Genomic DNA, 13,723 nt, shown 5'->3' on the forward strand with positions numbered 1-13,723 from the left:
TTGCACTTTTACATTGAAAAGAAATTACGGAGGCATTTTAGCCTCCGTGAGCATTAGACTGAGAACGCAGTGCGTTTATCTGCGCATGACTGCCGGGGATAGATGCGCGCGTTGCAAAGCATGGGACTTGGAAAGTGTGGAAGGGGCTTGCGAGAAGCAGAGGAGGTCTTTCCCTCTCCACATCCTGTTCTCGCCCTCAAGTTTTTTTCTAGTTTGCTGCATCCTACGATGGCGTCTTGCATGCTTGACATGTTTTGTACTGGTGCAAAACCTGGTTGCAAAGTATCGTGACTTCCAAAACGTGTGTTGGCAGACAGTCGCTTGTTGCCACTCAAACATATATCGACGCATTACCACTGGGGAGGTGAATGATGATGATTATGGCACTGGTTGACGAGCAGTGTACGAAAACGTTGATCCTAAAAGGTGCGGAGCCTCACTTGGTATCAGTGGGTGTCTTATCCTTGTTATCCTTAGAACAGCTTTTGACACAATGCTGTGCCAATTTAGAGCTAGATAAAATGCTTTTGCGCTCGCGACAAGCGTGCATGTTTATCGGCATTCTACAAGGGGACTTTCTGTCTCCTGAGTGTACAAATGGCTCGCACTACTTCTTTTTCGTCATTTTCACACGCGACAGACCTCCGCGTTCACCACATGGTGGTCCGAAGTTTGTGCAAGACAGAAGACACATGCTGGACAAGATGGCCAACAACAAGTGAAGTTTCATGAAGTGAAACAACATCATGAAGTTTCTCGTGAATGAAGGCTTAAAGTCGTCTGAAATTCACAGAAGACTTCAGGCTCAGTATGGCCAGGATACACTTAGCCGCAGCAAAGCATTTGAGTGGTGCAAACGGTTCCGAGACGGCCGTACATCAGTGCAGGACGATCCTGGCTGGGACGGCTCAGAGCCCAGTGTCAGAGTTCCGGAGAACATCCAACTTGTGGTGTGCCTGATCCTCAAAGATAACATGTCTCTAACAGGCTCGAAAGACAGACCTTTCTGTGGGAACATTGAACACTATCATTCATGAACACCTCCAGTTTCGGAAAGTTAGTGGCCGTTGGGTTGAGAAGACTGGAAATCTCCCAAGAACTAAGGTACCGTTTGGACACTGAAGGACAGCCGTTCCTTGATCGAATCATCACGTGCGATGAAATGTGGGTGCACCATTTCACTCCTGAGTCTAAACACGCATCAAAACAATGGAAGCATTTGGGCTCGCCAGCTCCCAAGAAGTTCTGAAGCGCCCCGTCTGCGGGTAAGGTCATGGACACGGTTTTCTGAGACAAGGCTGGCGTTGTTCATATTAATTTTCTGCCCAGTGGTACCACCATCAATACTGCATATTACTGTCAGGTTCTCAGGGATGTGCATAAGGCGCTGAAGCAAAAGCGGCCGGGCCTCATCACTAAAGGAGTCCTCCTCCTACAGGACAATGGACGCCCGCATACTGCGCATCTCACGACACGCACCTTACAGGAACTTGGCTGGCAGTTGCTGCTGCATCCCCCTTACAGTCCAGACCTCGCCCCCAGCGATTTCCATCTCTTCGGGCCAGTGAAGGCGTTCCTTGGGGGCAGCCACTTCAGCTGCGACGACAAGGTCAAGAATGTGGTCCGATCATGGCTGCTACGCGCCGGTAAGGGTTTCTACGCTGCTGGCATCCAAGCCCTCGTGAAACGCTGGGACAAGTACATTAGTGCAGCTGGAGATTACATTGAAAAATAAAACTAATTTCTTGCCTGTAAGTTCATTTCACTTCTGCGAAAAATGAAAAATCCCAGTTTCACTAGAACACCCCTCGTACTTGTGCCGTTCTACTTCGTTGATGCGATCCTGACCGGCAGTTTTGCGAAAGATCGTTTTAAATGATGATTCTGATACAGTAAAACCCCGTTAACCCACACCGGACTTGTCCTGTCTGAAACAGTTCTGCACTGTCGTTTGCTGCACCTGAGCCCAGGAGAATGCAAGGAGATCGATGGCACCCAACAGGTCAATTGAATAGGTCTTGCTGTTCTCAATTGCTAGGAGCATCCTACGCAGCAGGTTCTTTCTGTACAGCTGCTTTATGACCCGTATAACCCCTTGGTCGAGGGGCTGCGACAACGATGTCGTGTTGGGGGCAAGGAAGACCAACTGGATCGCTGTGAGGTTGGTCACTTGGACGTGCGAAGGCGCATTTTCCAGCACGACAACCACTCTTCTGTTCTTCTGACCTCCCCTGCAGTACACGCGGAACAGGAGAAAAATTATGCAAAGATGCGACTCTGGCGAAAATGCGGCAACTTTAACCATAAGTAACAAAAATGCTGGAGCGCAGAACGAAGTACAGTGAAAGCTGGAAGAAAGTATCATGCCCAAGGAGCACAAGGAGTAAGTTTTAAAAAATCATATTTTTTTATAGCAGAGAAGAGAATTTTGTAAATTCAGGTACGGCGCAGATGGCGCGCGCAATCATCACTATACGCGGCACCGCATCGAAGGTGCACAAGGGGCGCACCTTCTGACTTGGTTGACTTGACCTTATTGACCTGGTTTCACTTACGTTTCCGTGTCTTGACACTTTTTGCAACTATCCCCGGTATAGGGACGTTCGACTGGAGTTTGGCCGGGCAACGCTAGCGCTGCGTTTCTCCCCTGGCGACACGCTGAGGAAAAGTTTTCAAGTAAATTCTTCAGGTGAAGAACGCAAATACATGTGGACGTGTGTTGTGCTCGACCTTCCGGTTGTTTCCAAATTTCTGAGATGGGCTGGCCGGGGAATGGGAAGAACGAAGCCTGGGGTCACGTTATCAAAACGCAAACGGCGAACAAAACAAAAAAAGGAAAAGAAGAACCACCGGAGCATAGGAGCATAGTTTCTTCGTGGCCCACGCTCATACTTCATTCATTAGAGATTTTGCCTGCGGTTATGACATACTATCATAAACATATTGCAAAACAATGAGTATTGTGTATTATACATTAGTTTTGTTTTGTTATTCTTAGTTACAGATTCTACAGATATAGTTGGAATGAACTCTTAGAGAAGTATGTGATGTCGCGAGTGCATCTGAATCCTTCCAAGTGTCTTAAAAAGGTCATATATATGACCTTTTTAAGTATTTCCGTATGCAGGATTCGCCAGCTGCTGCTGGTTCTTTCGATGATGCGAGAAAAATTGTACTTCAAACATGTCTATCATGAAGTTTAGAAATTCACAGTTCTCATTAACCGTCAAGACCAAGTTGAAATCTCCGACGGCTAACATATTTATATGTTTATACAGTCATGTCTCGCTTATCCGGAGTTCAGATATCCAGAAAACTTGTTATCCGGACTACATTACCGAGAAGAAAACTGTACCCAGCTACCCGGAATTTGTTATCCGTATCTGAACAGCAAGTATGGGGACCAATCTTCCAGAACCTAGATCATTGTGATTCGCTTATCTGGGAAGGTGTCAACTTCCTCTGTCCCTGTTCCTGCTGTGTTCGCATTATTTCGGAAAAGGGTAGCATCTCATCGGGCACTCTGTACTGTTTGACTTCCCTTTCTTCAGAGGTCACTCCTTTTTGGTGTCTGCGGGCACACGACAAAGATGGTAGACGATAAACAGAAGAGGTGCCCTGTATCCACCGGGTGCAGGAAATCGACATGTGAACGTGTCCAGGTCGTCCGAATGCATCGCCTGTCTTTTGGCCCATGCCAAAGACATTTGCAAAAAGAAAGAAAAAAAAAACATTAGCGCGGGACCAACTTTCTGAGACATTACCCTTCGTTGAACAGAAGGGGAAACATCCCATATCATCATCACTTTTCCATCATTTATTGTTGTTGTTGTTGTTGAACAGCAGGGTGTGACGAGCGAGTGCTATGGCTCTGACCAAAATTCTGCCACCTGCGTGCTAACTAATTTCAAGCAGCTCACTTCTCATCAATTTTTGAGGTATCGATCATTTCTTGTTTCCTTTTCTGGAGCTATAAAGAGGTCCCCCAAATTTTTCGGGTTTCCCGGAAAGTTTGCTTGGTTCGGTTATCCGGAAATTCGTTATCCGGATGAAAGGGGATGACTCCCGAGGTGTCTGGATAATCGAGACATGACTGTATGTTTGAAATCTCTCATGTGTATGGTAGATATGTCACGATATCCATCATCAGCCAGGTGTGGATTAATCTGATGAGTGTTCGGACTATGTACAGGAGTATATATTTCGGAACGGCGTGCTCCGATTTACAGACCACGATGAGAAGATTTCTCTTATCCCTAGGCCAGGCGACAACAGAAGAAGGAACGAGACAGCGACGACGCAAACTTTCAACCGTTTACTGACGCTGAAAACACGCGAAACATACATTCTAACCGACACTCCCCCCCCCACATGACGTTATGTCACAGATAACACTTGATGCCAAACACCGATATCACCCAAACCAACAACCTTTCTTTATCACTTCTTCTTGCTTCTTTGTAAGCACCGCGGTGGGGGCACTAACACAATCTCTACCTTGTTCAATGATGAGTTGCGTTTCCACGATCTGCCTGAGATACACATCCTTTGACCTAAACTTTATCTCAGTGGCTTCAAAATCTGGCTCGCAACCGCAACCCATTACGTGCTCCGCTAAACGGGAAGAGCCGGCCTCTGCATTTGATACCTTATTAGCATGCTCTCGTAAGCGCTCGGCCCGTCTATGTAGCACTTCCCACATCCCAGAGGAATGGAATAGACCACCCCCACTAAGCAAGGGAGCTGTTTATTCCTATGCCGTACCGTACAGACACCCTCTACCCTTCAACCATTCACAACGGCAGGAAGGGATCCCAATTTCCTCTTGACAGACACTACCACCTTTATACCATTCTTAGCTGCAACTTTCTTTAACCTGTGGGTGGCAGTATGCATATAGGGTAAGGTGACTGTCGGCTGACTTGTACTGATACATTCTCGTTCCTCAGGGGTCCTTTTACTCCTCAGCAGCCTCCTGACTACCCCCCTGACAAAATCCGGGGGATAACCTGCTCTCGTTAACCTTAGTATCTGATCTTTAATGCTCATCTCTACCTGGTGCGAACAGGACTTCGCCACTGCGTTGCTCAACAAACTCGACACCACTCCAAATTTTACAGTCTTGGAGTGACCAGATCTGAACAGGAGAACTGCCTTCTGCATCTTCTGCCCATAACACCAACATAACTGGGTCCCCCTTTCCCTGTTAGTAGTTGATAACTTCAAATCAAGGTAGTGGAGTATTCCTTCGTGCGGCCTTTCTACTGTGAACTTCAGCTTGAAGGGATTGCTTGCAAACACTTTGACTAACTCATCCCACCTTACTCCCTCCTTCCCCACAATCAAGAAATCATCAACAAACCTGTAAATGCGTAACACCTGAGACCCCTCCCCCATCAACTGTCCTTCTAACCACTTGTCTACTACCTCCATGTACGCATTACTTAAAGCTGGGGCGACCGACGAGCCTATGTTCTCCCTCCCTTCCCCTGCCTTAATGTTCTGCCCTGAAATTCGACCGAGGTAGACATTATGTAGGTGGCGAGCAACCTTACAAACAGGTCCGGTGAGCATCCAGTCTCAGAGGAAAACTTCACCTGGTTCACCCTTCCTATGGACCCATTGACCATGTCCATGGCGTGTGGGTGTTCATGGCGAAGAAAAGTTGAAGATGTTTGTTCGTCGCCCGCTTGACCCTGTTCGCCACCGACTGAGCTCCAGCCTTTTCTAACAAACAAACAGTCTCCCTTTTCAACTTCATTGTGTCCCTCTCTGGAACCTCCACAAAGCTTTTCTTCGGCGCAGTCAGCGTTTTTTGTTCGAACACGTCTTGCGAGGCGACCACGAAGCGCATCTCCTTGTCCGCCAGCATGAGGGCACAGTCTTTTTCCACGAACTCCTCTTTGACCGCCTTAAAGTTGACTTCTCTCCTCCTCTCTTTCTTTTTTTTTTCTCTTTCTCTTAGGGCCAAATTTCAGCTGCAAGGACATTTCCAAGTTTCCATGCCGATGCAATTCTGACGCCCATATTCATCTCTTCTGAAACAGTCACGAATATGCAAAAGTGGTTAATTCAGTTTGGTATAAGAAAAACTACAATGGATGTTGTAGCGCTCATAGAGAGCCGACTACTGGCTGCTGACAAATGGTCATAGTGCTAGCTCGATTCATTTCATTAATCGCTACTGCACGGGATCTCATACCCTCCCGGTGATCCATACTGGAGATACACTACTGTATCCACCCTGCCTTCATTCTTCACTCAGAGCTCACCTGCGAGACATCCTACTCAGATCACGAGCCTGTCCACTAATATCTTGTTATGCGGCGATAAAGTGCCGTCGTAGTTGGTTTCCTTTTCTCGAATTTATGATAAGGGGAAAAATATTCGGTTCCTTTAGCTTGACAGAGCTTGATCCCCCGTTCACAGCGCATGCCATGTGCATGATTAGTTACTTATGAAAACTTAGCGCTATCACCACAAGCGCTGACAGCGGTAAACAAGAGCGCCGCCTGGCTGAGCTGACCGGGTCTATAGAACCCTGTGACTGCATGAGAGGAACGGCGAAACGCCTAGCAGCAAAAGCAAGCTTGCAACGGTCCTTGAAATTGTTGATTCTGCGTTTGGACCAGCCAGAGTCTCGAAAGTGTAAAAACAGTTTGGGTTTTCCAATGGTTTGAAAGTGAGACGAGACAGTTCCTTGAAGAGAAGGTACCAAAGTGAGGTAGCAAGTGTCCGTGGCCGGCACACGCACCTGCCACTGCTTTGAACCAGTGAGCCATTGGAGGGTTATGTGTTTGTGTTGTTCATGTTAGTAGCCTCCCTCGGCTAATTCTCGTTGTTTACGTTGTATATACAAGATGTCGCCCATTGGAGGCTTACATGTCTGTGTTGTCCATGCTTGTAGTCTGCCTCGGCAAATTCTCGTTGTTTATGTCATACGCAACCAAGTACACTGTCAGCACTGCACTTGCGTTGTACTCAAGAAAGCAGCCTTTTCAGACGGTTTTTCCGAGTGGATGAACCAATCACATCTTACTTCCTGCTCGTAGCAGACGATACCAATACTGTACCCGTGGCCTGATGCTGAATTGAAGATACCGTTCGTTATCATTATTATTTGGAGTTGGCGCGCTCCAAATGCCATGTGGCGGCATGTTAAAACTGTTCCGCTACGCTGTGATTTCAAAGAAACGACACGATTGCTTGTGTGACTGGTCGTGCTGCTGCACGAAAATATACTTTTTTAAAACTTGCTACTTGTGTTCCTTGGGCATGATACTTTCTTCCAGATTTCAGTGCACTTCTTTCTGTGCTCCACCATTTTTTTTATTTCAGGTTAAAGTTGCCATATTTTCGCCAAAGTTGTGTCTTCGCATATTTTTTACTCCTATTATTGTGTTTAGCCTTTCAACGAAACTTTTTTGGCTTATAGTACCCATATGTATCTCAATGTTAAAAATAGTTTTGCCACTTTACTCTAGTGTTCATTCACATCACTCTAGTGATGTAGTCCAGAAAAAATGTGAAACTTTGCTTCTTGAATCATTTTTCGCATGCCCTTTAGGATACATAATGTGAGTAGCCAGAATATTTGCGACCGTCAGATAGGTAGACAAACACTTCTCCCTTATCGCGACACGAAAACAGTTGGAATATCTCTAATTTTGGCGGCGGCATGTGTAGACTGCAGAGGTGGTCAGAGGCTAACCCTGTAACTTTAAACAGACACGTAGGTACAACTATTCTGCGATGGCAGCTAAAACATTTGTTTTAGTGGGTTTCCCCAACCTATGAATTTTTCTAACAAAATCGATGAGGGTCAAGCGTCACCTGTGGGACGTTTGGCATGGAATGGCCCTGCTCTGACACGCGTATTTTGATGATGACGATGATGATCCTGTTGGCCATTCCCTTTGAAGCAGGCGGACTGTGCAGTGTGTACTGCACGTCCTAGCCTCCCTTCCTCAGATTCTCCTATTCCCGTATCTTGCTTGTTCTTATCCAGATGGAGGCGTAAAAACCCCCTTCCAAAAAGACCATCAAAACATGGGGGTTGATGATGACAGAATGTCGCAAAGGTAATCATCAAGCCTCCCTGAAATGCACGCAAAAGAAAAACGAGAAAAAGGCACAGGAAGAAGAATAAAGACAGGAAAACCACAGAAGCCATCCTTGCGAAGTCTCCAACCCCGTAAATGAAACAAGTGTTACTTAGTCAGCATAACTAAATGTTGCGTTTCCTATTCTTTCTTCTTGGAATAGCCGCCTTTATGAACCACTTCCTCCAATGGAATTGCTGTGGTTTGGTTTCAAATCTAGACGACGTAAATGATCTTTTCGAAACCTACAATGCAGCATGCTTTTGTCTCCAGGAAACCTACTTGAATACAACCGCTCCAACTCCTGTGCGTAGGCACAACATATTCTGAAAAGATCGAAATGATACAAATCGTGCAGCTGGTGGTGTGACGATAGTTAACGAGCGTCTCTTCCAGCCAAGGCAGTTAACCTCACTACAGAGTTGGAGGCTAAGAAAACGACATAGAAGATTTATGCAGGCAACTTCAAACTCCTTTTATTCTTTTAGGCGATTTCAACATGCACAATCCACTCTGGGGTAGTACAAGGACCGACTGTTGGGGAAAGATGTTAGTAAAATTCTTGCTATCAATATCCATCTATCTTTTGAACACAAGGGCGCCTACGTATGTACATTCCGCTACGCAATATTTCTCAGCATTAGATCTGTCTCTATGTGGTCCATCTCTTTTTGGGGGTTTAGAATAGGCAAGAGAATCCATTGGGAAGTGAGCACTTTCCAGTGACACTCCAGTCACTTTCTTGACAGTGTGTCCCCCTAGGTGGAAACTTCAACAGGCTGACTGGCACACTTTTTCTAAAAAATGCAACCTGTCTTTAATCCCTGTTGATAGGATGACGACTGGCGAAGCAAACCGTGTCATTACTAACATCATCCTTGACGCAGCAACACAATGTATTCCCGAAACTTCCGGTCGTTTGCCGAAGCGACCGAAACCCTGGTGGAACAAGGAGTGTGAAGCAACATGAAAAGGCCAGAATTGTGCATGGGCAGATTTCGAAGATACCCAGCCAGTGAAAACCTTCTATTTAAAAAGGCGAGAGCCAAGGCCAGGTGGACGCGCAAGCAAGCCAAGTGGTCCTCTTGGCGCAGTTTTGTATCTTCCCTGACTTTCAGTTCTCCCTCTAAACTTATTTGGGATCTACTTCATAAGATCAGAGGTGTACTGACATACCTGCCAACTCTCCCGATTCATCCGGGAAACTCCCGGATTCAGATCAGTTTGTACTATTGTACGACCGAGAAGCAAATCTCCCGGAAAATGCAGTCAGTTTCCCCCTCTATATCTCTGCTTTTTCTCTGGCCACATAGACGTAAACGTCAATCCAATACCAGCCCAATTGCCATTGGCTTCGCTGCCTCTTTCCGTAGCCACTATGTTACGGAGTTCAAGGGTTGTGGTCACGGTTCTAGTTCTAGCACTTCTAGTTTCCGGGCATTTTCTCTATGTTTTCTGGCGACAAAGGTGCCTTTGCACTGTTTCTGCCTTGCATATTGCACATCACGGCTCAGTGTAAGCGAAACAAGTATCTACACGTGTTTCTGAAGCAATACACAGATGAATTAGGACGCGTGATCGCGTCCAGGGAGGGCACCATGTGTTCTGCACAGTTTACGGCTGCGACATCAGCATTCCGCGTGGAGGATGGACCGACATTGTTACCCATGTTACATCGAGGAAGCAAAAGAACCACCTTAAATGCCACGACAAACAGTGCTAGCTAGGTCAGTCTTTCCAAAAGCAAGACAAGGGCTACGATGTTATCCGCGCGGGCCCTCGTCCTCCGTGTTCCCAACTCCCGACGATGCGGCGGCGGGTGTTGGAAACACGGAGGAGGATTGTGCTTTGAACTGAGTCGAACTGAGTCGGTGAAATGGGAAACCGCGCACAAGAGCTCATGATACGCGCGCTGAACTGACCACAGCGATGTACGACTGTGAATGATGGTTCTGGCGTATTATGCAAACTACTTTTTAATGACTCGTTAACTAACTCATTCAACAACTAGCATGTTTAAGCTCTCGTGGGAAGTCCAGATGGGCTTTTGAATTTCAGACACATTACTGAGGTAGGGCTGAACGAGTAGTGTTGAATGTGAGGGCAGTTCAGCATCGCGAAGAGAACAGAGACATAGTTTTGTGTCTTCACTTTCTTTTGAAAAAGTGTTATAGCCTTGTCACAGCTTGACACACAGATAGTTTCTTGGAGAGGGCAAAGTGTGTTGCTGCAAAACTTGTACCTGATGTGCCTGCTGGGGTCAAGTTCCTGTTACATATGTAAATAAAAGCCTCCCAGCTTTGGCTCCCCCCCTGCACGCTTTTGAAATCTCCCTAATTTGGATGTTCCCAAGTTGGCAGGTATGTGTACACATTAGCCGTGCTGCCCCTCTTCTAGTAGTTAATGGTCAGGCATGTGAAAGCTTACAGTAACAAGCCAATGCTCTGGGCGAGCATTTCGAAAGCATTTCCTCTTCTGCCAACTACACAAATGAGATCCTCAAAGTTAAGCATAGTGCAGAGAAGAAAAAAATTCTGATGAATGGTGGAAACTGTCTGATGTGTAATCAGCCTTTCACCAAAGTAGAACTTCGTCGTTCCTTAGAGTATACAAAGGCAACCTCACCAGGCCCAGACATTGTGATGTATTCTATGCTGAGTCATCTGTCTCAGACGTCCAAAGAGGTTTTGCTCCATTTTTTAAACTAGGTTTGGATCCAGGGTCCATTACCCTCAGCCTGGAAAACTTCCACTGTAATTCGTCTGTCAAAACCCGGAAAGGAACTTTCATGTGCGGCCAGTTATCGACCTATCACTCTCATGAGCTGCATCGGCAAAACGTTTGAGCATCGGTCAATGCTCGGCTGGTCCATTTCTTGGAGGAAACAAACTGTCTTTCTGAACTGCAGTGTGCTTTGCGTGCTGGACATTCCACAATGGAGCACCTCGTTCGGGTAGAGACAATGATCCGTGAAACTTTCGTCCGAAGGCAACACTGCCTGTCAGTGTCCTTTGATATTGGAAAGGTGTATGATACCACTTGGCGGTATCCTACAGGACATGTACTCTTTCAGGATGAGGGGGCACCTTCTTTGGCGTATAACAAACTTTCTTCAAAACAGGACATTCCGAGTACGGCTTAGAACAATGCTATCCCGTCCTTTCATCCAAGAGAACAGGGTGCGCCGCAGGTATCCGTCCTTAGCGTAACTCTGTTTCTCGTGAAAATCAATTCAGTAGCTAGTTGTACGTGGATAACATTAGGATTTCTTTCTCGTCCACGAATCTAGCACCATGTGAGCGACAGGTGCAGCTAACTTTAAATAAGCTTACCAAATGGTCCCATGAGAATGGATTCAAGATTTCACATGAGAAAACTGTCTGTGTTTACTTCTTGAGGGCCAGAGGACTGTTTCCGCCACCTACTCTTAAGCTGAATGGTCAGGACCGCGCTATTAAGAGAGAACACAAATTTCTTGGGGTCATACTTGATAGCAAGCTCACTTTCTTACTACACATCAAGAGCCTTTAAAACCAAATGCATAAAGTCCCTAAACCTATTGGACGTGCTGTCCCACAAATCTTGGGGGGCCGATCGTGACACTCTACATAGGATTTATATGTCCACAGTGGTGTCTAGACTGGACTATGGATCTGTTGTTTTTGAGTCTCCTTGGAAATCTGTCCTGAAGATTTTAGACCAGGTGCATCACCAGGGACTGCGTTTGATAACCGGTGCTTTCCGCACATCGCCAGTGGAAAGCCTCTATGTTGAGAGCAACGAATGGTCGCTGGAAAGAAGAAGATTTTACTTATGTTTCATATTCTTTGAGGGTAAGAGGGTATCCCAATAACCTAGCCATTTCCTGTGTTGAAGGCACACACTTCAAGCAGCTCTTTCTTAATAAACCCACTGTTATTCCCCCATTTAGTATGAATGTGCTTCAGGGATGCAAGGATTACAATTTCCCACATAATGGTTTCATCGTAGTACAGGCTAGCCCACGATTCCCGGCGTAGCAATCCCTTCCATGTTTTAATTGTACTCTAAGTTCAAGGAACAGAATACAGCCACTGTTGTGCTGCAGCAGGAGTTTGAGTCTGTTAAAGGAAGTCTTGGGTAACACAGAGCCTTTTACACACCTGAGTATCATGTGCAATGGTAAGCGATGGATTCACACAGTCATGTCGTCTACCTCACATACTTTCAGTTTTTAGTAGGGGTGTGCGAACATTCAAGTTCTCGAATTCGAATCGAATATCAAACGCTCGAACTATTCGATTCGCGAATCGAATATCCAATATTCGATTTTTCGAATATTCGACTATTCCACGAATATGAACGACACAACCCGAAAGTGGGCTTCACCTGATGCTTCCGTGCATGAGGTGAAGCCTCCTTTACGAAATTGCCCTTGCTGCAGGACCAACACAGGGGGGACAGTGTTTAATTTAAGATAAAGTTATCCAAAGTTAGTTTTGTAGACATCGTCTGTGGAAGGGGTGGCGCCCCTCCCACATGCAGTTTAGCAGAGCCGACGAGGGACTTTGGTTTGATGTCTGTGAGGTTGCCTTTAAAATGTTAAGACTCTTGAATAATGACTACATCTCACGAACAAGAAGGGTGTCTTAAAGATGTCCTTTACGTCTAAAATTTCAGTAGTGCAACTTCCTAGGATGAGTGCAAAGAAACTAAAGGGTGTTCATAGCAAAGCTGAGGCAGGATGCCAATTCGTTTGTTTCACAAACGGCCTGTGGTTGTCTGAAACAATTACAACCTCATCCGTATAACATGTTACTGCCTGATATAAAATTTTGAAATGAAGGTAACCACTCCAGTACTCCAGTAAGTGTAGGCTCACCTGAAAAGCAGGAAGCACTCTCATGTAAAATTAAAGAGTAGGGGTTTTTAGCAGAAGAATTGCATGTCTCTCTTGTGACAGTTAATGCCAGAAAAATTACTCTAAAGCCATGGGCTACAAAATGGAAACTTTTAGTGCGAAAGTCGCATATTGTAAATTTTGCACGAATATTCGATATTCGATTTGGTATTCGGAGTTTTTTCCTCTATTCGATTCGATATTAGATTTGACTTAAAATATTCGGATTCGCACACCCCTAGTTTTTAGTTCCGAGGTATACGGAATAATCCTCGCACTGAGCTACATCTTAGAAACCAAGTCATCGGTCATTTGCACAGATTCTCTGAGTTCTTTAGGTCTTCTTTAGTTCTTTAGTAGGCAACATAGGGATGTCCAAGAACCTTCTTGTACAGATGGCACTGCCTTGCTGGCAAGGTAAAAAAAAGGGGTCTGTCTTTAACATTCTGCTGGGTACCCAGTCATGTGGGTATTCCCGGGAATGAACTCTCTAGTGCAGCTGCTACAGCTGCCCTTTCATCTGAGGTCAATCCTTTTGATGTACCCTCCCAAGACCTCCGACCAACACTTAAGAGGACCATAAATAGCAAATGGCATCAGCAGCACTGGGATACACTGCACAGTAACAACATCTGGTTAAGCCCACCATTGTGAAACCGACACAGATTTTTAACAGGTGTCTTCATGAAATTGTTGCTGCCAGGTTGAGGATTGGGCCCATTCATTTGACCTACAGTGACCT

At 45.8% G+C, this 13,723-nt stretch overlaps 1 protein-coding gene across 2 annotated transcripts in view; it reads left to right on the forward strand.

Moving 5' to 3' along the window:
* The window catches only part of LOC135394377 (arginine--tRNA ligase, cytoplasmic-like), a 106,532-nt gene that overhangs the window by 67,936 nt on the left and 24,873 nt on the right, over positions 1-13,723 (forward strand). The gene's annotated exons all lie outside the window — the stretch shown is intronic.

The sequence above is a fragment of the Ornithodoros turicata genome, chromosome 5, assembly GCF_037126465.1.
Source record: "Ornithodoros turicata isolate Travis chromosome 5, ASM3712646v1, whole genome shotgun sequence".
NCBI lineage: Eukaryota > Metazoa > Arthropoda > Arachnida > Ixodida > Argasidae > Ornithodoros > Ornithodoros turicata.